Below are 21,271 nucleotides of genomic sequence, written 5' to 3' on the forward strand. Positions count from 1 at the left end.
CAAGTCAAAATGTTTTCTCCGTTCGCCTTCTTCAGTTGTTGAGCCTCTCTTACCTTTCAATGAGGCAATTCTTGAACCTATTTTAGAAGTCTAGCGAAAACCTAATTCTGCGCCTGCAGTTTCAAGGTCTATTGCACGAAGATATAGAGTGGCTCCTAGCGATCCGAAGTTTTTATCTTCTCATCCGTTACCTGAGAGCCTAGTGGTTCAGGCTGCATGCTCAAAGATCTTCGGGGGCTTTCCCTCAAGTTCCAGCTGACAGGGAATCTAAAAAAAATTGACCAGTCTGCCAAGAAAGTATTTTCCTCGGCAAGCATGGTGTTGAAATCTACGAATGCTACCTGTTTGATGGGAAGGTACATCCATGCTTTGATGGATTCATCTAAACAGGTGATGCCTAAACTCAATGAGGAAGATAGGAAAAACTTTCAGGAAGTTTTGAACGATACCCAGGCTGCTGCCCGTCAAGTCATTCAAAGTGGCTTGGACACGGCTGACTCTGTGGCAAGGATTATGGGTTTTGCAGTGGCTACTAGAAGGGGCGCATGGTTGAAGTCAACTGACTTTTCAACAGATGTGCAGGCTACTCTGATGGGTTTACCATTTGATGGTTCAGGACTCTTTGGTAAAAAGGCTGACGCTGCCCTCGAGGTTTAAAGAAAGCAAGGCCACAGCTAAATCATTTGGCTTTCAAGCGCAACTAAAAGCTCCTTTCGTAGATACATAGGATTTGGGAAGTCATCCTTTTGTTCCTTTGGCCAGCTTCGTCAGCAGCAGCAACAACAACAGAACTCTCTATACAAGTTGTATAGAGGAAAGAGTAGAGGTCGTCCCCGAGGCCGCCAGCCCTCCTCCTCCTCCTCCTCCTCCTCTTCTTCATCTACCTCCCCTCCTATCACCGCAGCAAAGCAGCCCTAGATTCCCCATTCCGGATCATGTTAGTCCTGTAGGGGGTCAGCTTACTCATTTTCTGCAAGATTGGGAATTGGTTACTACAGACCTTTGGGTTCTCCATCTTGTAGAAAACGGGTATGCTCTTCCCTTTCGGGAATTCCCTCCAAATTACCCTCCTTGTCAAGGGGCTTGCTCGGAAGAACATCTCCACCTCCTATGGGAGGACGTTCTGACGTTGTTAAAGAAAGGTGCACTAGAGGTGGCTCCAGAGAAGGAAAGGGGTCAGGGATGCAACTCCCGGTATTTTCTGATTCCCAAGAAGGATGGCAGGTTACGTCCAATCCTGGATCTCAGGATCTTGAATCTTTATCTGAAACAAGAGAAGTTCAAGATGCTTACCCTTGCGCAGGTTCTTCAGGTGCTGCTGGATGAAGACTGGATGGTGTCGATCGACTTACAGGATGCGTATTTTCACATCCCCATCTTGAAGTCCCACAGGAAGTATCTCAGTTTCACAGTGGGATCGCAGCATTATCAGTTTGCGGTTCTCCCGTTTGGACTTACTACTGCATCTCGAGTCTTCACCAAGGTGATTGCAGTGGTGGCAGCCCATCTCAGAAGATCGGAGATTCCAGTTTTCCTCTATCTGAACGACTGGCTGATTAAGGCAGAGTCTCCAGAGAAGGTGCTTCATCATTTGCAGGTGACAACCCAGCTGTTGTACAAATTGGGGTTTTCGATAAATGTACCCAAATCTCACCTGGTGCCCTCACAGCGCAACCTGTTCATAGGGGTGGTACTGGACACTACTGTCTGTCGAGCATTCCCTCCACCTCAAAGGATTCTCGACATTCAGGAAATTATTCCCTTGTTTTACAATGGAGCGGTCGTTCCAGTCCTGAAGGTCCTTCGCATGCTCGGTCTGTTTGCTTCCTGCATTCTGTTGGTCAACCATACACGTTGGCACATGAGGGCGCTCCAGTGGTGCCTCCGCAGGCAGTGGTATCAACACAACTGAGATCTCAGGGAGTCAGTCAAGATCTCAAGAGAAACTGCAGCGGATCTGTCTTGGTAGACCCGTGGAGGGCAATCTGTCTCAAGGAAAGCCCTTCCATCTGCCTCCATCGGTTGCCACAGTGATAACGGATGCATCCTCCCTAGGGTGGGGTGCTCATCTGGGGGATCTGGAGGTCAAGGGTCTTTGATCTCCAGAGGAAAGGTTGCTTCACATCAACCTTCTAGCGTTAAGGGCGATACGTTGGGTGCGCAAGGCCTTACTTCCTTCCCTTCGCTGTTGGTCGGTTCAAGTCCTAACCGACAACACGACCGCAATGTGGTATGTCAACAAACAGGGGGGAGTGGGGTCGCAGTGTCTCTGCAGAGAGGCTCTGCGTCTCCGGTCCTGGGTTCAGGACCACCAGATTTGTCTGATGGCAAATCATCTGGCCGGAGTTCTGAACGTGCATGCAGACAGTCTGTCTGCAGTTCTGGGCCGACCACGAGTGGAGGCTTCATCCAGAGGTAGTTTGTTTCGACTTCGGGACGTGGGGAACTCCTCGGGTGGACTTGTTTGCTACTCGCGAGAATGCTCACTGCCCATCATTCTGCAGTATCCGGTGCAGGGAGCTTTGGGGACGCGTTTCAGTTGAGTTGGGGCTCACAACCCCTTTACGCGTTTCCTCCCATACCCTTGATTCCTCGGGTTCTGAGGAAGATTCGCCAAGCTCGGGCCCAAGTTATATTGATCGCCCCGGATTGGCCAAGAAGGGTGTGGTACACAGATGTTCTCCACCTCTTTGTGCCCGCCGCTCCTTCTCCCTCTCAGGGCAGACCTCCTCTCTCAGATGGAGGGGCAGGTTCTACACCCCACCTCCAGAGCCTACACCTTCATGCCTGGAGATTGAACCGGGCAACCTGAATTCTTTTTCTCTCCCGCCTGATGGGGTGGAAGTGATTCTTTCAGCCAGGCGTCTTTCCACCAAGTCAATCTATTCTTATGGATGGTCTAAATTTGTTTCGTGGTGTGGAGAGAAATCTATTGACCCCTTAAGGGCTCGTTTGTCCAACATACTTCAGTTTGCTCTTTATTTGGCCCAGAAGGGTTTTGCTGTTACGACTGTAAAAGGTTATTTTTCTGCCTTGTCGGCATTCCTTTGTTTGCCGGACCAACCGTCTTTGTTTAAGTCACCTATTGTGTTACGTTTCATAAAAGGTCTTACCAACAAATTCCCTCCTACTCCATTTATTGTGCCTCAATGGGACTTGAATCTTGTTTTAACCTATTTGATGGGTTCACCTTTTGAACTTTTACACAAGTGTCCCATGAGACTTCTGTCTTTTAAGACTGTTTTTCTTGTAGCAATTACCTCTGCAAGGAGGGTAAGTGAGCTTTAAGCTCTTACTTCAAAGGCTCCATTCTTGACCATTCATGCTGAAAGAATGGTTCTCAGGACCAGGGCTGCTTTTCTGCCTAAGGTGGTAACTCCTTTTCATCTGGGGCAGTCCATTACCCTTCCTACCTTCTATCCTCCCACTCACCCTTCCAAGGAGGAGGAGCGGCTTCATCGTCTGGACCCTAAGAAGGCGGTGAGCTTTTATCTCGCATGGACTAAGGACTATCGTGTGGATGACCAGCTCTTTGTTGGATTTGTTGGCTGCAAGAAAGGAAGAGCGGTGCACAAGCGCACGCTTTCAAGATGGATTATCCTGTGTATTAAGATCTTCTACGCCCTGGCTGGTAAGGAACCTCCAGAGGGTATAAGAGCTCACTCTAATAGAGCAAAGTCTTCTACATCTGCTTTGTCTAGGGGTGTTCCTGTAGAGGACATTTGCAGAGCGGCAACTTGGGCCTCCTTCCACACCTTCGCAAAGCATTACTGCTTAGATTCCGAAGTGAGGGACAGCCATTTTGCTCGTTCTGTTCTTCAGGATTTTCTGGTATAGAAGAGTGGAAACCCTCCTCCGGGAGTGGGGACTGCTGTGGGATTCTATTCACAAGGTGAGGAATCCACTGGCAGATGTATTCATCAGAAGAAAAAGTTAGTTACCTTCGATAACGCTTTTTCTGGTGGATACAGTATCTGCCTGTTGATTCCTCACTGACCCACCCGCCTCCCCGTTGTCCACTCTTCTATACCTGATAAGTGTATATTTTTAATTTTCAATGGAAGTGTTTAATTGTTTTTGCTTATTGCATTGATTTCACACTTACGTGTGTTGGTTTGAATACTGTGTACTATGTATACTGTGCTTATTGATGTCGGTCCGTCTGTGTGTCTCTGGGGCACGGAAAAAAGGGGGGAACTGACATCATCACGCCGACGAGGCCCTATTATGGATCCAGTGACGTCAGCGGGGTCGCGAGCGGAGTCATACCCTCTGTGACGTCGTCCATGACCTCGCCGGCGTGGAGAGCTACAAATGTTTCCGATTGGCTGCTGCACAGGGGATATCACAAGGTGAGGAATCCACAAGCAGATACTGTATCCACCAGAAAAAGCGTTACCGAAGGTAAGTAACTTGTTCGTTTCAGAGAAGAAACTGACGTCCGCGTGTTGAAGGGCACTTGTATTGCTCCACTGACGTCATGACCGGAGTCGACGTCATCACGGAGCCGTACGTCGCTGTCCCCCGGTGCACTGAGGTACTGCTGAAAAATGTCTGCATTTCGACTGGCACCTGTAGAGAATTCAAAAGTTCGTGAATCTGCGGCTAGACTGTGGCTCTACCAGATATTACGTTACTAAAGGTAAGTAACTTTTACTTATAGGCTCCTGAAAATGCACATTTTGCTATCAAACTCTAGCTTTACATTTTGGGTAAAATAAACTATCCCCCCCCCCCTTCCAGCCCCCCACACACACTTTTACCTATTTCCCAAAAAAGGTACTGTTCTTACCTTAAAGTGCTAGCTTTCTTTTTAACTAAATACACATTTGGTCCTGAACATCATCCAGAATATGCATGTACCAGTGCCTCAAGATAATTCATTCTGTTCCACATGCCCATATACGTGGATCAAATGCTTGGTTCTGTCTCACATGCCCAAATGTGACCATAGCCTGCAAGGAATCACCAATAATATACAAGGCTGACTTATTTGCCAAGGGTGGCCACCAGATTGCCAGGGCTACCATTATACCTGGGTAGACATCTTTATGCCAAGAATGTCCATAATATTTACATAGTGTGAAGAATATCTGTGGTGGCTTCAAAGGGTGGCCACCCTTATGCCAGGGTTGCCTTGATCAGGCCACGGACGGCAACAATATGTTATGACTGGCCATGCTGATTCCAGGGCCTCCATTATGCTATAACCAGACATCATAGTGCCAAAGAGGGCCACAGTGTTTTAGGGTGGCCATTATTGTCCAAGGAATACTCCATCACGACTTTGGTAGTCACCATTGTGCAGAGGATGGGTACATTTAAGAAAAGGATGCTCAAAATATATAAAACATAATCACCATTATGCTGGGAGGGCCGTTAAATAAGTTGGGAAATGTCAATATGATGCCAGGACTGCTATTTTGTTTTTAATCACACTTCACTATTAACATATCAGTCATTACAACAAGTACAAGGACTGTATAAATCAGTATTAGAAAGTGTCATCAAAATCAGTCAGTTGTCAAATTCCAATGACCTACAGGTACAAGGGGACCATTAATTTTAAGGGTTGGCGAACATTATGCCAGAGTGATCATGTTTATGCCAGAGATGACCCTTTACACCATGCCATGGGTCGTTACTGTTGGGTCCACTACCAAGGTCGCGTCCATGCATACTCTTGCACATAAGTGTGCTCACATATGTATGCAAAGACATATGTGACAAATGTTCCAGCCCCCTTAAGTGGGGTACTTTTCTGTCATGCTAACGGGCACCTCTCACTATCAACCCTCACCAACCCATACATCATCCGGCTAACAGTGCAGGAGTCTACAACATTATCGTTCATCATGTGTCTTAGGCTGTGTTGTAGGCATCCCAACTGTCAGTCACATTGTTTGTGTATACTGTCCTTCCATTGGTTTGAGTAGATGCCACTCTGAGGTTCTGGAGCTGAGTGACACTGACTCTCGCAGGAGGCAGTGCTGCTCCGCTCCAAACACCCTGAGTGTCTTACTGGGCCTAATGAAACCTTGTGAATCTGCTGGTACCTTACAAGTTCTTAGGAGGACCATGTTTCTTTACCAGCTAAGGAATCTTTGAACCATTCTTGTAAGGCCGATCTTACTCCTACATTTACGTGTAACCAGTGAATGGCAGTTTGTCGGGTAATTGGGGTCAATAGAGTTTGTGATCCTCACTACATAAATTAGTAATCACACTGTTGGTTAAATTCAGTGTTCTCTCAGCGCTGTGGCACTCTCTGAAAATGCTTCTGGGGGATTAAGTGACTACTTGCAATATGCTAAGAGCATTATTTGCTGTACTGGATAAGTGATATATTCCAAGACAAAGCAATGGACAGTTTATTGAGGTTAAGTTTGTCTTTTAATAGAAGTTTTTGTATAAGATCATGCATCGTTGAAGGGAGGCAAGCCATTCCCATGGTCGTCTCCCTTAGGGTGGCTCTAAAATTTACAGTCTTCTGCCCAACTTGAACACTTTTTAAAAACTAATTTCCCAAACTGTTGAAAACATTCACATCAAACCAAGTAAAGATACTAATTAAATGAAGTTATATTTACATGATAAGTTTGGTGCAACTCTATTCAGATGTTTTGTTTTTATTTTTTGCATCCAAGGAGCAAAGAATCCTATGGAATTTATTCGGAAATGTCACTTTTTGGAGCCCTTGTATTGTTTGGCCCAAGTTGGACAGATGCAACACAGTTTGCCAAGAACCTAAAGTGGTTGTACTTTTTGGGGGGTAGTTAGTGCAAATTCATTGACTGGTGCCGAACAGTAAGTTCAGTAAACGTCTACTCTGTTTTAGTTGTTCCCTGGGTCTGCTTTCATCCAAAGTCTCTGATTGGTACGTCTTGCTACTACCTGACTCTTCCCCGTTGGATTTTACTAGGCTGATTTCACATTTACTCTGAAATCTCTAGTGACCTGCATTGCTGGTTGTTGATATGAAACACTCCTTTATGTTGGAGGTTCTTTACTTTGTCTACAAGTGGTAAGAAAGGATACAAGCATGACTGGTCGGGCGAGACCTTCGAGGCTGCCTCAATTCAAGGCTGCAGGTCTTCAGTGAAGGCTTTCAGGTCTTTGAACTTGAGGCAACGGTCAGCTATGTTCTTTTGGCTTTTTCAACTCTGTGGTGGTTCACTTGGTTCTAGTGCTGAATGACAAGATAGGAATCATGATATCTATAACTGACCTAGGAGCATGAGGTCAAGGAGCATGCAGAGTTGGCATAGTGCCTCCTACGTTGGGCTGAAATAAGCGGAAAGGTATGTTGCATGTTAGTGGGTGGACAGTGTGAGGGCAGTCACTCTGCTGCACAGACTCCTTCATCTTCACCAAGAGATTTGCCTCCGCTTTGGATCCCTGGAGGTGGAATCTTTGGCAGATTCAACCAACTGCTAACTTCCACTATTTTGGTGTAGATGCCCAGAATTTGGGAGGGAGGGTGGTTGATGCACGCATATTTCCTTGGCCCTCCCTGCTTCTCTGTGTTTTCTTTCCCTTCTTTTTATTTGCAGGCTCCAGGATGTGGAGGGAGAGTGTTCTGGTTATTCTAGAAGTGTGGCTGTCCCATCATGCTCGTATGACACTGGACTGGAGTGAGTGCTTCCTGTTGCTCACCTCATCGGCATTGTCTGACCCTTTGTCCTCCGGCGCCATCTGAGGGTGAAAGTGAGAGGCATGGCTTTTGAAAATAGTTTTCTAGGTGGTGTGGCTGGCTCCAGACCAAGATGGCTGCACGCTGAACGTGCTTCAATAGCCACCAGTGAATAATCCCTTCTATAATCAGTCAACATCTGATGGGTGCTGGACTAAATAATGCGGTCAGAGCTGCCCAGGCTTCAACCAGAAGCGCCCCTGTGTGTGGGGGAGATGGCGAGACGGACAAATGGCCGAAGGTCTGAGGAGGTGCGGGTCCTTCACATCACAGTGGTCCTCTAAGGTGGACTAACATGAGGAAGCGGAACTGCCTATTCTTTCTCTTGGCGTGGTGACTGCCGAGTGTAAGCCGGCGAGGCGGTGGGTCCAGAGGCCGAGAGCAGCAGAGGAGTGAGCCTGAAGGTAGATTGGACCGGTGCCTGGTGGGAGGACCGTCTGTCCAACTCAGCGCTGCAGTGGAGTGGTGCCCTGGTCCCTGTCTGGAGGAGGAGCAGCGCACCTGATGCCCAGCTGGGCTGTGGGATGTGAGTGGTGGAGCCGGGTGGAGAGATCAGACCACTTCATGTCTGGACTGTGCTATGGGCCACCTGATGCCCAGCTGGGTTGTGGGATGTGAGTGGTGGAGCCGGGTGGAGAGATCAGACAACTTCATGTCTGGACTGTGCTATGGGCCACCTCGTTAGGAGGCCCGCGAAAATTGTCTCCTCGCGTCTGAGGCCTCAGAGGGAGCAGAGATTGCTGGGTCCCTAAAAGAGCCTGGAGAGGCAGAGTGACGGTGTTGCCTGAGTAGCCCTGCATGAAGGGGGAAGCTGTGCGACCGCCATGGAGGTATGGAGGGATCCTCCATGGCCATATCCTACAACTGTACCTCCTGTCAGTTGCTGGAGGGCCATCTGCTAGGGCGGTGAGAATTGTTTTCCTTGCCCTGAGGCCCCCTCTCCCCCACCCTTAAACATGGCATGGACTATCTGGCCAGAGGCCTGTGACTTGTGTGGGTGGGGCCATTGACTCCCGCCCCCGATTAGTACAGCAGCCGGCCAGGGCCCCTGTGGACATGGTGAGAACAAAGGGCCCTAGTCGTCACAAACCAACCAGATCGACAAATGCACCTTAAACATAGCCGCGTCTGGGAGCACGGGGGTGCAGCAACTGTGGATGTAGAATAGGGGACGGACCCTGCCCAGGAGCCCTCCCTGAGAGAAATTATGGCGGCCATTCACGGACTGCGAGGATCACTTGAACCCAGATTGGATGCAGTCACAACAGATGTCAACGTGCTGCGCGCAGATATCCACAACATTGCAGAGAAGGTCTCCATGGCCAAGTCACATATAAGGGGTTTAATCTCCAAAACCAAACGCCTAGAAGAACAAGTGGTTGTGCTCACCAAGCATAATGTCACTATTACGCCCCTCCTTGAGGTAAGCTTTGCTGAGCCAGGCGCAATAATATCTGTGTGTTGGAGGTTCCCCAGGATGCAGAGGGTCCTTGTACAGATCTCTTCTGGGAGATCTCATCCTCAAGACTCTCTTCCCCAAAAGACTATCCAACTACTTTGATAGAGAGGGCCCACAGGGTACTGGGCCCCCCCACCTTTAGCCGGGAGCCCCCCCGCACAATCATAGCCAGATAATTTAATTATAGAGATCGAGATGCGATCCTCCAGGCTGAGCGGACCAGCGGGGACCCATATTTTGAGAACTCGTCCAAGTGCTGCTATGATGGTCAATTGCTAAGGAAGTGCATATCAGGATTAGTAGTCAGGGTGGTAAACTACAGGAGGATCTAGACCCTGGGCTCAATTGTTGAGAGGCATATCTGGTACGCAAGATGGGATGACTACACAGGACACACTGCTACAGGGGGGAACAGCACACAAATGGCTCAAGAGTGGTAAATAAGAGTGTTGAGTGGTATTAATGCCTTATGAAAAATTCCGAGTAGAATAAAACAAAAGAAGAGATCTTCAAAATGTAATCCTAGGAATGCAATAATGATAATTGCTCATTGACGTAAAGACTGTACCAAGTTATGTTTGTTATTGTTTACTTCATAAATGTTTAAAGGTAAAAATCCAATGAGGCATGCACACACGTGCATGGAATGTAAACATCTGTATTGCTCTTAGATGGGCAATTGGTTGTATAAGGACTGATAAAAAGAATTTTAAAAAAATGTAAGTACTGATGTGTGTCTCTTTCTGTTCTGAATGAACCTCTCTGCTTGCTATGTTCTCATAGTTAAGTACTGTGGTGAGTAAGAGTAGCAAAGTGGTAATATCCTGACCAGTACTATTCATTGCACTCTACCCCCTACACTTGATTGTCACAGTACTGCTTAGATGACTACACTCCTTAGCTGTGGGTGTATTTGTTGTATGGCTGGTATTACTACTCAGAACTTCTCATCGAAGGCTGACCCAGTATACATCATTCCAATGGGAAAGACAAGCTTAATAAAAAAAAAAGTTTTTATTAATTCTGATTATAGTTGCAAGTATTCAGAGGTGGCCCCTCATAGATAAGGACTGACACTAGCAAGAGTAGGACTTAGTGTCATGAAGGTTCATGATAAACAGTCAGGGCATTACCAACTAGCAGAATCCAGAAAAGATATGAATGGACACTCGGCGGTAATAACATTCAGACTTGATATATTTGATTTCTAGTATTATTACCCCTAAAATATCAGTTTTGTAACATTTTACTACTTGCAATAATGCACACTGGAGCAGTATGCCCAGTAGAAATCTGGGGTAAGACAAATCATTTTATCTGTTGTAGCTAAAGAACTGATCTTTAAAAATGCATTATTCTGTCATTAATTTTTCTGTTTCAGCCAATGTCCTCCAACTGACATTGCTCTCATTGTTCTGATTGAAGTTTTGATGTTCAGTCCTAGATTTGATATTTTGGCGTCCTTACATATTTCACTCTTTGACGCACACCATTTATTCCTCAAAGTGAAATTTAAAAAAAATATATTATGCATGATAGGATCCTCACTGATAATCATAAAAGTAGAATATTTTGGCCTATGCATGGTGTCCCCAAAACACTTCCTTCATATCGTAGTTAATCTGTACTTCGAAGTAGACACATCATTGTTGTACAGACTGCAACATAAACGCAGGACAGCTTTTCTAGCATTTTATATGATGGGGAAAACCACTCATTTAAAAAAAGGCCTTAAAAACACTTTGCAGCACCTAGCTGAAGATATGAACAGTATACTTGGTAACCTTTTACCTTCCATTTCTGTACGGAAAAAAGCAAGAAAAATGTCTGGCAGGTCGCAAAGAGTCAGATACTCCTATAGTGCACTGTTCCTTTAAGAATCCAGCTGCTTTCCAGCATGCACTGTACTGACAGTTTGTCTCGCAGCCCTGGTTCTTTTTTCCGGCTCATGCGGAGAGAATCTCAGAACAGTTCTGGGGTTAATTATCCAGTTTTTCTTCAAGGTATAGTTCAAGTGTTCTTGTTAGTTCAATGTTTTCAAAATCTACCTTTTCCTCCATTTTTTGTCATCATTGAAGGGAATTTTTGATAGGAAATGACATGTTTTAATGAAATGCCCTCATGATGACGTCTGTGGCATGCCTTCCACCCACACATTTAGTAAAAGAGTGCTAGTTTTGTGAAATAAATTATAAAACGACCCTCAAGGATAGAGAGAGCATCTGTATTGGAAGGGCATTAGAAGACTTCAGAACAGAGGAAGAGAGAAAGAAGCAGAGAAGACAGAACACAGAGGGGCCCTCTCTTTGGAAACTGTTCCATCTCATGAGAAGTACTCCCACAGAGGGAGATCTAAAGAGAAGAGTTGAAGAAAACCTTGTCACCATTGCTCAAAACGCCCCTGCCACGTCTGGGTGCACTAGTCGAAGTACAGACCATTGGTACCAACATGCTTGCCCTTGAGCAGTTTGACAGTGCTGTCAATGTTGATGCCCAAGATACATACTGCTGTGGTTACATCAAAGCCTGCTCCTTCGTACACCTAAGTCTTGATCTTTGACATTGATTCACTCAACGTCATGGCATTCTACTTAGAGACGTCACTGCTCCTTGTCTAGGAAATGCATGTCTGTGCTATGGACACTGAGAAATTTTTAGTGTTTGTTTTCTCCATTTCATCACATAGTGGTCTTTGTTCGGAACTTCCTGGCCATTTAAATGTTCCAAGAATGATCATTCTAACAAGATCCGTTTCAAGAGTAACTTGGCCCTCTGCAACTTCCTCCAAGGCCTTCCATGTCCCACTTCCCAATTACGTCTCAGCTCTCTGTACTGCTATGAGGCCCTTTGATGTCCCTAGAAAGACATCTACATCACGTGGACTGTTTAGACTACAAACCACATTGCCAGTTTCTCAGTTTGCATCGGATAGTCCTGAGAGGTGAATAATAACATCATTTTTCCTTCATTCTTCCGAATCCTTTACTACTTGCACACCAATATCTCCTCCAGCATCACCTGGAAGAATATCCCCAGTTGATAACGTTCTGATATTTCAGGACATACTAATAAGAGGTGGCACAAAGCTTAATATACTAACGGACGCTCCGCAAACTGGAGCATCCATTATCACAGAGCCCTAACCCAGAACCTCTCCCAGTGCTCTTATCCTGTTTGTGCCAGGTTTTGCAGAGCTGCTAGAAGAAAGATTCCTGACGCCAAAGATGGTAAAGACACCTAGACCTTGAAAGAAATGCAGACCTTTGGAACAAAACCCAATCTACTGTGGCAAGGGCACAAACTTGACATCGGTTCCACTAGAGACCTTCAAAACCGTTAGTTCCTCAGTGCTCTTACAATACAACAGAGCATTATGGGAGTCTCTTGTTACTTTTGATAATGATCTTCCTAAGGAAAAGAAACCGGATGTTTTAGAAATTGTCCAAGAGGGGTAGATGGTCCCCAACTGGTTAGTCAGAGCTGCAATAGATTTAAAACTGAGCTGTGCAATGGTATATTGCTCTGTAGAGCCACATAACTCAAACTAACATCCTAAAAGCTAGAGGCTCAATTAAAAATCAGGAATCAACGTTTTATCAAAGCAGGTCCTCTTCATACAGATGAGGATATGGAGAGTATAAAAGTGTCAGAACTGGAAATCTGTTGGCTTGGAAAAAAATGTATCCGGTATTTGAGATGAGGCGTGGTCATCCGCCGATGGAGTAGGAGCCTTCCTCATGGGGCTCCGCCAGCCGATCCCATCCTGCAATTATATACCCAGTGGGGAGCCCATCTACCCCTCACCAAGACCCCCCAATATGCTGGGTGAGCGAGCGAGCAGGTAAGCCCGAAAACTGAGCCTGCGAGTGCCGCCCGGTTGACACCCAAGAAGGCAGTGGCCCTAGGGAGATGAGTCACTGAGAGGGCCCGGATGCCAATACAGAGGTGTAAAGCGGCAGGAGTCTGCGGAGGGAGTGATCCGTCCCCGCGACTAAAAAGAATAAGGTGGTGATGTGCAGATTGGGTCCAGAACCGAGACTGGAGGATGGTACTGAAGGAGGACCTGCTGAGGTGAATCACCAGAGTGGGGAGAGGGAGAGAGGATTGCCGTCGCCCTGGAAGCTAGAGGCGGAGGACTGAGACTGCTGGGGCCCACAAAGGGGGTGACTCTGAGCTCGCACTGCACCCGCTAGATGCGAGATCGGGTAAGCAGGGAATGGCAAGGAGGGCTTCGGAGACCCTTGAGGGCGAGACCCCGAAGGGCGAGACCCCAGACCTAGAAAAAGGCCGACAAGCAGTCCTGTTAACCGTGGGGGACTGAGATCGCCGGGGTGGGGAGCCTGCAGGAAAATGGGAGCGGGCGCTGTGGTGGGACCTGGGCGATTTGATCACCGTCCCCCCCCCCAGCCCCCTCCCCCCCAACCGACTTCATTGAGGGGCAGTGAGTGAGACTGGATATAGCACAGAAATACCAGGACCCAGATACCTTATAAGGAAGGTTGAGAGTGTGCCACCGCAGTGCATGTTGCCCTTCCAACGTGAGAGGCCCGGGGGTTGACCGGGCGTTCATAGACACATTCAGCAAACCTCAGGGTCTTTATTGACGGCGAGGCGAAGCTGCAGCATACCTCAGGGAGTGGGCTGGCACTGTGGGGGCCCCGTGACGATGAATCCCCATCCTAAAGAGATGCCAGGAGCGAGGGCTCAGCAGCGCAGAGAAGAGCACTAGGGTGGTGGCTGAGAGTACACTTGTGAGAGACATTGCAACCCACCCGCAAGCGTACAGGAAAAGCCAGGATTATGTCTAGCAAGCCACAGAGCCCACTGGCTAGCCTTAGGAGAGAGCCTACACCTGAAGATTAAGGAAGCTGGGGGAACTATTGACCACTTGTAAGAATCAACCACAGTCGGGTGGATCAACATAGAGACCGGTCTTTGGACAACTGGGGCCCATTTCGGACTCCTGGCCGGCGCAAACAGGGGGAGGGAACAGCCTTTTGAGAGATGAGAGGATTTGCATTGAGAGCTGAGCGATTTTCTGAGAGTGGGTCAAGTGGAGAGACACATAAGACTGTCCCTTGTTTCTTATGCCGGACCATTGAATGTGAGAGAGCTGCCCCGTCTGGTGTCTCTGGGACGACGACCACCCCTACACCGTGAGCTGAAGATGGGGAAAACGAGCAAGAGCATGGAAGTTGATCCTCCGTCCCAAAGCCTGACCAGGCCATAACCGCTTCGAGACTCGAAGTGAAGAATAAAATAGGTACAGTTTGAGAAGAAATGGGCCTACTCAGAGCTGACCATCGGCGGTTGGAAGAGAGAGTAACCACCAATGAAACAGATATGGAGAGAGCTTGAAAGCAGTGGTACATAAGACTACCGACAGGCTAAAAGTGGTAAGGCCCAAGTGAAGATATTATCCTTGAGAGCTGATGACTCCGAAAATCGATAGCACTGCAACAATGTGGGCTCATTGGGCTGCCGGAGAATTTTGAGGGACGGAACATGGTGTCGTTCCTGGAAAAATGGTTTAGGGAAGAGGTGGCAACAGAAGGTTTGTCCTCCTTTTTCGCACTGGAGAGGGCGCATAGGGTCGAAAGTGAGAGAATGGTTTTGAAGAGTGTCAGGAAGATTGGCGCTCAGCAAGTTCCCAGTATGTAGGGGGTGGTGAGGCACTTTTATGTTCGGTGGGAAGCAGGTCAGGGGAACAAAACCAGCAGAAAACACCCCCTGCGTAGACAGAGATATGTATCTCTTGTCAAGTGAGAAGCAACGAGGTTCCTGTGCCCACGAAATATAATAGACCTTCAAGAAATGATTTCACACACCATCATCCACTACCCGGATGATGAGATTGTCCACTGCACTTATCCGTGCCCACGCAGCACTTCAGCACGCTTACTAGGACAGACCCGTCCTGAGACGTGCCAGTTTACTATTATAATTATTTCCTTTCCTCCCCTGATGAAACAGCTTCCATTGATACGCTCATTACCCGACTCCAACCACTCTTGGCTCGCCATTTGACACGAGGCCGCCTTTTTTCTCACAGCCCTGTTGAGTCATTACCCGCACACGGTGTTTAACGAAACACGTGTCTGCTTTCTGTTCTTGTTTGTACTGATTTATGCAGAACTATTACATTTCTTTTAGGGCGCATAGGGTCCCTGCGACACAAAACTGCAAATATTATTGAAGGAAGAGACATGAAGGAGGGAAAAGTCCCAATTGACACTCACTATTAGGTGGGGGGAGAGAGAAAGAGAAGGGGCGGGAGCAGTAAACTACCCAGCTGGGGACAATTTACAGACTGTTCAACGCACTGGATGGGTGAATGGGTGGCAGAGCTACACTTTCAAATATAACAAATTGGGAGGAGGGCCTACTCACCCAGCTCTTTCCATTGTTGCATATGGTTTTTGAAAGTTTGGATGAGGAGAATTTGCCTGCTTGTCCTGGGGATTGGGAGTTGAGGTTGTTATGCATTTATGTTTAAGGGGGTTGCAGATCTCACAAGTCCAGTCATTGATAGTGTGGGCCTGCGCTGCCCTCCTGCCGCAGAGTTTGGAAGCATTGGCCCAACTGATCTCAGTGGGAGACACATATAATGTACACTGATGGCTACACACCTAACGTACAAGATAATTTCCTGGAACATAAGAGGAATGCATACTATGTCACGACCAATGTTCCCTCAAATGTTCTTCCTCTGTGTGCGGCAGTGGAGGGTCTTTGTGCGCTGCAACCATGGCTATGTGCGCCAGGAACCAAACCACGCGTGTCTGCGGCGCCAAATGGCACTCAAAACGTTTACTTTAAAAAGTGAAAGATGGTGCATTTTCACACATACAGCACCACAATAAGTGTCTTAAGGGCAGTTTGCAAATTTATTGTATTGCTTGTATTTTCATTGTTGTGTCTGTGACTGCTGTTGTCTGTCTTCCCCGCTGCTTGTACGTGGTCCGTGCCCCTTTTTCTTTCCTCTGTTCCCCTCGCTCTCCCCGTGCTCTCTCTGCCCGGTCTTTCCTTCTGTACCCCTCGCTGCCCGTGTCTCTGCCCAGTTTTCCCTTCTGTTCCCCTTGCTGCCCCTGTGCCTCTCTGCCCGTTCTGCCTTCTATTCTTAGCTGCCCCTATATTTCTGTATTCTGTATTTTGCCTCTGTGCCATTAGTTTTTTGTGCCAGTCTGCCATCTGTGCCACTCGTTTTTGTGCCCCTTTTGCCTTCTGTTCCACTTGTTTTTCCCTTGTTTTTTGTGCCTTTCTGCCCTCCGTTCCACTCGTTTTTTGTGCCTTTCTGCCCTCTGTTCCATTTGTTTTTCCCTCATTTTTTGTGCCTTTCTGCCCTCTGTCCCACTCATTTTTGTGCCCTTCTACCCTCTGTCCCACTCATTTTGTACCTTTCTGCCCTCTGTTCCACTTGTTTTTGTTCCTTTCTGCCCTCTGTTCCACTCGTTTTTGTGCCCTTCTGCCCTCTGTCCCACTCATTTTTATGCCCTTCTGCCCTCTGTTCCACTCTTTTTTGTGCCCTTCTGCCCTCTGTTCCACTTGTTTTTGTGCCCTTCTGCCCTCTGTCCCACTCGTTTTTGTGCCCTTCTGCCCTCTGTCCCACTCGTTTTTGTGCCTTTCTGCCTTCTGTCCCACTCGTGTTTGTGCCCTTCTGCCCTCTGTTCCACTCGTTTTTGTGCCCTTCTGCCCTCTGTTCCACTCGTTTTTTTCCTTGTTTTTGTGCCCCTTTTGCCTTCTGTTCAGCTTGTTTCCCCAGCCGCTGCGGCCCCGTCGCCCTGACTGCCCACTGTGGCCTTTTGTTTAAGTATTGCTGTTAATCAGAGCCCCTTCACGGGCTCCGATTAACAGCAATACTTAAACAAAAGGCCACAGAATGCCCTGCGCTTTACTAACAAAAGCGTAGAGACAGTTTCTAAACACAGCATGTGCTAAAGTACGCGCTGTGTTTGGAAACTGACTACGCTTTTGTTAGTAAAGCGCGGGGCAGACTGGCCTTTTGTTTAAGTATTGCTGTTAATCGGAGCCCGTGAAGGGGCTCTGATTAACAGCAATACTTAAACAAAAGGCCACAGTCTACCCCGCAATCACACATAGCCACAAGCCCCGCCATCCCCCCGCCTCTTAGCCTGCACTCCTCACGTGCCTCATGTTCGCGCCGCTCCCTTTGATCAAGCGGCCATCGGCGCTACTCTTTCGTGACGTCTTGTGTGCGCGCTGGCGTGAGGGGAAGGGCGCGCGTGCACGCCCTAGAGGGAACGGTGGTCACAACTGTATGAAATTCAGTCCTACTTGAAGAGAAGGGGAGTCCATATTGCACTCCTACAAGAGTCCCATTTTATTGGGCGCCAGGGAGAGGTTCTCTGGCGAAGATGGAGAGGTCAATTATATTACACATCGTACTTTGCCTTTGCTAGGGGGGGTTTTGATCTGGGTCAGAGCTGGGGGTCCCGTTTCAATGCACTGGGGAGGTAATAGACCCAGATGGTCGCTACGTGGCAGTAAGGAGCAGGCTAGATGGTTGTGACATAGCGATTGTGAGTATATATGGTCCTAACAGAGTAAGGGACGTTCTTGTCCAAGCTTACGGGCTTTCTGGCAACATATCTACCCGTTTTTGTTATCGTTGGTGGGGACTTTAACAGTATAGGAGATTCACAGAGGGATCGATCACACCCACCGCTGAGAGAAACTCCTGTGACTGAAGGTTCCAGAGCATTTCAGGGATGGCTGGACAGAAGGGATTTGGTTGACTCATGGAGGCGCCTAAATCCTGTAGGCAGAGATTATTCTTTTTACTCGTCAGTCCACAACCTACATGTTCGTCTCAATACCGTTTTGTTTTCTCTGGATATACAAGCTCAGATCCAGGCAGTGGAATACTTAACACGTATCCTATCCGATCATAATCCAACTCTCCTCCACCTCAGGTGGGGACTGATGGTTCCGAGCACACCAACATGGATACTCAAACCGGAGACACTTGAGGATCAGGTTTTCCGGGGGGAGATCAGGGAGTGCATAGGGAGTTATTACGCAGCAAAATGCAAACACAACTTACTTCAGACTGACCGAATGGGAGGCCTTTAAGGTGGTGCTGAGGGGCAAATGCACGGCGACCTCCATAAGAGTGAGACGCACCCTAGAAGCTGACCTTGAGACGTCAGACAGGGCATTGCATGCGTTGGAGAAACGAAGACCTGGGGTACTGCCCTATTGGACGCTAAGGAGGAAGTAGCCAAACAAACAGACTGCACAGTTTTTATTACAAGAGGTACATGGAGGGCACGCAGGCAGAGAGGGACAGAACTGGTCCCCTGCTGGGTTGGCAGGCCAATCCAGCCCAGAGGGGTACCCCAGTCTTGACTGTAGAGGACTCAGAAGGGAATGTACTATAGACAGGAGGACATCAACAGGAGATTCCTAGAATTGTACACCACACTATTTAGATCCGAGGCAGGGGACTGATGCAATTGAGGAGTACTTGAATGCAATTCCACTTGCTGCTTTAGATGCGGAGAGGCTGAGACCTTAGGAGCCCTCATTAATAAACAGGAAACAAGGGCGGCAATTAAGGATCTTGCTAAAGGTAAAACACCTGGGACGGATGGGATCGTCATAGAACTAGATGCTGTGTATGCTGAAGAACTTGCACCCAGATTAGTGGAAGTATATAAGGCAGCCCAGGAGGAAGGCCAACTTCCGGGGCCGACCCGGGATGCACCGATTGTCTCACTTCTTAAGCCTAGTAAGAGCCCCACGGAATGTGACGCCTACAGGCCATTATCGATGTTAAGTTTAGATTTTAAAATACTACATAAGATACTGGCTATGAGACTCCAACCGCCTATGTTGACCATAGTGCATCAAGACCAGGCAGGATTTATCCCAGATGTAATACAGCACTTAACATCAGATGGCTCAAAGCCCTTATGACTGGAGGAGGTATAGGAAAGGGCGAAGAAGTGGTCTTCGCAGTAGACAAGGAAAAGGCTTTTGACAGTCTAGAATGCGGATTTCTATAGGGAGTCTTAGACAGAATGGGAATGGTGCAGGGATTCTCTGCATGGGTCAGATTACTTTCCTCAGGACCACCGGCTAGAATTAGATGAGGGCGAACAATCTCCGAGAGCTGCAGAGTTGAGCGGGGGGAGTCAAAAGGGATGAACCTTCTCACTGCTCCTCTTTGCCCTTGCCGTGGCCCCTGGCCTGCACCAGGGAGTGCTATTTAGGGATACATCTAAGGACTAAAATGCATTATATTGCCCTTTACGTGGACTGTCTATTGCTCTTCCAGGTTAATGCACAGGAGGATCTACCGGGTGCTAAAGCACTGATGGGTGAATTTGGGCAAATGTCCGGTTTGGAAATTAACTGGCTTAAGTCCAAATTTTTTCCACTGACGGCTGCTGGGACCCCCGTGGCGGAGCTGGGAGCTCTCACCTGGGAACCCCACTGTCTGGAGTACCTGGGGATGAAACTATACCATGCCCAAGCTAACCTATTTGAGGGAAACCTAGGTAATTCTCGGAGGTCCTTGAAGACCAACATGGAATTCCAGAAGGGACACCCACTATCACTAGCTGGGAGAGTGGCTCTCCTGAAAATGGTGGTGTTGCCAAGAATATTATACTTTCACAACACTGCCAATATGGATACCCCCGAAATGGCACGCAGACTTGCACTCTATATTTGCATCTTTCCTGTAGGGCACAAGTCTGAGGCGGTCGCACTTAGAACAATGCAACGACCAACACGGGAGAGCGTATTAGCTGTCCCAGATTTTGAGCAATACTACCTAGCGGCCCAGCTACAGTGGGTGGCAAGTTGTATACTAGACCTCCAATCTCAGCCCTGAGAGGTGGACCCATTTGCCCCAGACTTGGGGACTCTGTGAAAGCTGCTGTTGGGTGGGGGTGGGGACACACCCGAAGATACTGAAGTGATCATGATAGCCAGACTGTGTTGGAGACAAGGTCTCCGAAAAACAAAGACCAAATTTCCATATTCACCTGACCTTTCCATAGCCGCACTGGGAGATTCCCCGTGGAGCAGCATGGGTGGGACTTGAAGACTGGGTAACGGCAGGAGTAATGAGAATAGGTGATCTGTTCAGTAGGGGGAACTCATGCCATTTGAGGACCTCAGAGAAGGTTATGACCTGCACCAGGGGACATTTTCTGCTGCACGTGGGACTAGTGGCGGTGATTAGAGCACATTGGAGAGTGGGGCTCGTTGAGCCCCCTCCGTATGCCACTTGTGGGTATTTTGGCACTGCGGGTAGGTAGAATCACATAGTCACATGCCTATATGGAGCCCTAAGTAGGGATACAACACCACTGCTGACTAAACTGCGGAATAGCTGGACGGAGGACCTGAATATCCTTATAGATGACAAATCCTGGGAAAACGTATTGGGAGGGATCCCCAAATCCTCGAGAAATGTCTGCTTCCAACTAATTATTTTTTTCATATTGCAAAGAGCCTACCTCACCCCCGGGAAGATAAAACTGTTTTTTCAGAGGGGTAATGCAAAATGCCCGAGATGTAGAGAGGTGGGTGCAGAACTACTTCACATGCTATGGACATGCCCTGGGTTCCAGGCCTTTTGGGAAGAAGTAACCACCACCATTGGGGAGGCAATGGAAAGATCAATCTCACCCTGCTCACTGCCTATTGGGATTGTTCCCACACAAGGCTAAGAATTGGTTCACCAGTTGATTTCAGGATTTGGCCCTAGCCATTGCGAAACGTGAGATCACACGACATTGAAAGTCTATCGGGGGTCAAAAAAGCCTCACTTGGAAGGCTGAACTAAAGAAATGGGTGGCATGCCAAGGGGAGGGTCCTCCTCAGAATGCCAAGAAAGGGATTGCCAAGTACACAATTACTTTAAATCCTCTTATTTTGAGGAAAAACCAAGTGAAACTCCTGGGTTCATCTGGGTATAGTGCTATTACCCTTTTACTTGTATTATTTTCAATTTTTTCTATTTCATGTATGAAAAGGACACTTCTTCGTATTTTTTGTTCACACATAAAGACAATTATTCACAACACAAAACATTTTTGAAACATGCATACACCAAATTGTATATACACAATTATTTGCTTTGA

At 47.7% G+C, this 21,271-nt stretch overlaps 1 protein-coding gene across 1 annotated transcript in view; it reads left to right on the forward strand.

Annotated features, from left to right (window-relative positions):
* The window catches only part of GMPS (guanosine monophosphate synthase), a 433,428-nt gene that overhangs the window by 285,868 nt on the left and 126,289 nt on the right, over positions 1-21,271 (forward strand). The gene's annotated exons all lie outside the window — the stretch shown is intronic.

This window comes from Lissotriton vulgaris, chromosome 11 (genome assembly GCF_964263255.1).
Source record: "Lissotriton vulgaris chromosome 11, aLisVul1.2, whole genome shotgun sequence".
Taxonomy (NCBI): domain Eukaryota; kingdom Metazoa; phylum Chordata; class Amphibia; order Caudata; family Salamandridae; genus Lissotriton; species Lissotriton vulgaris.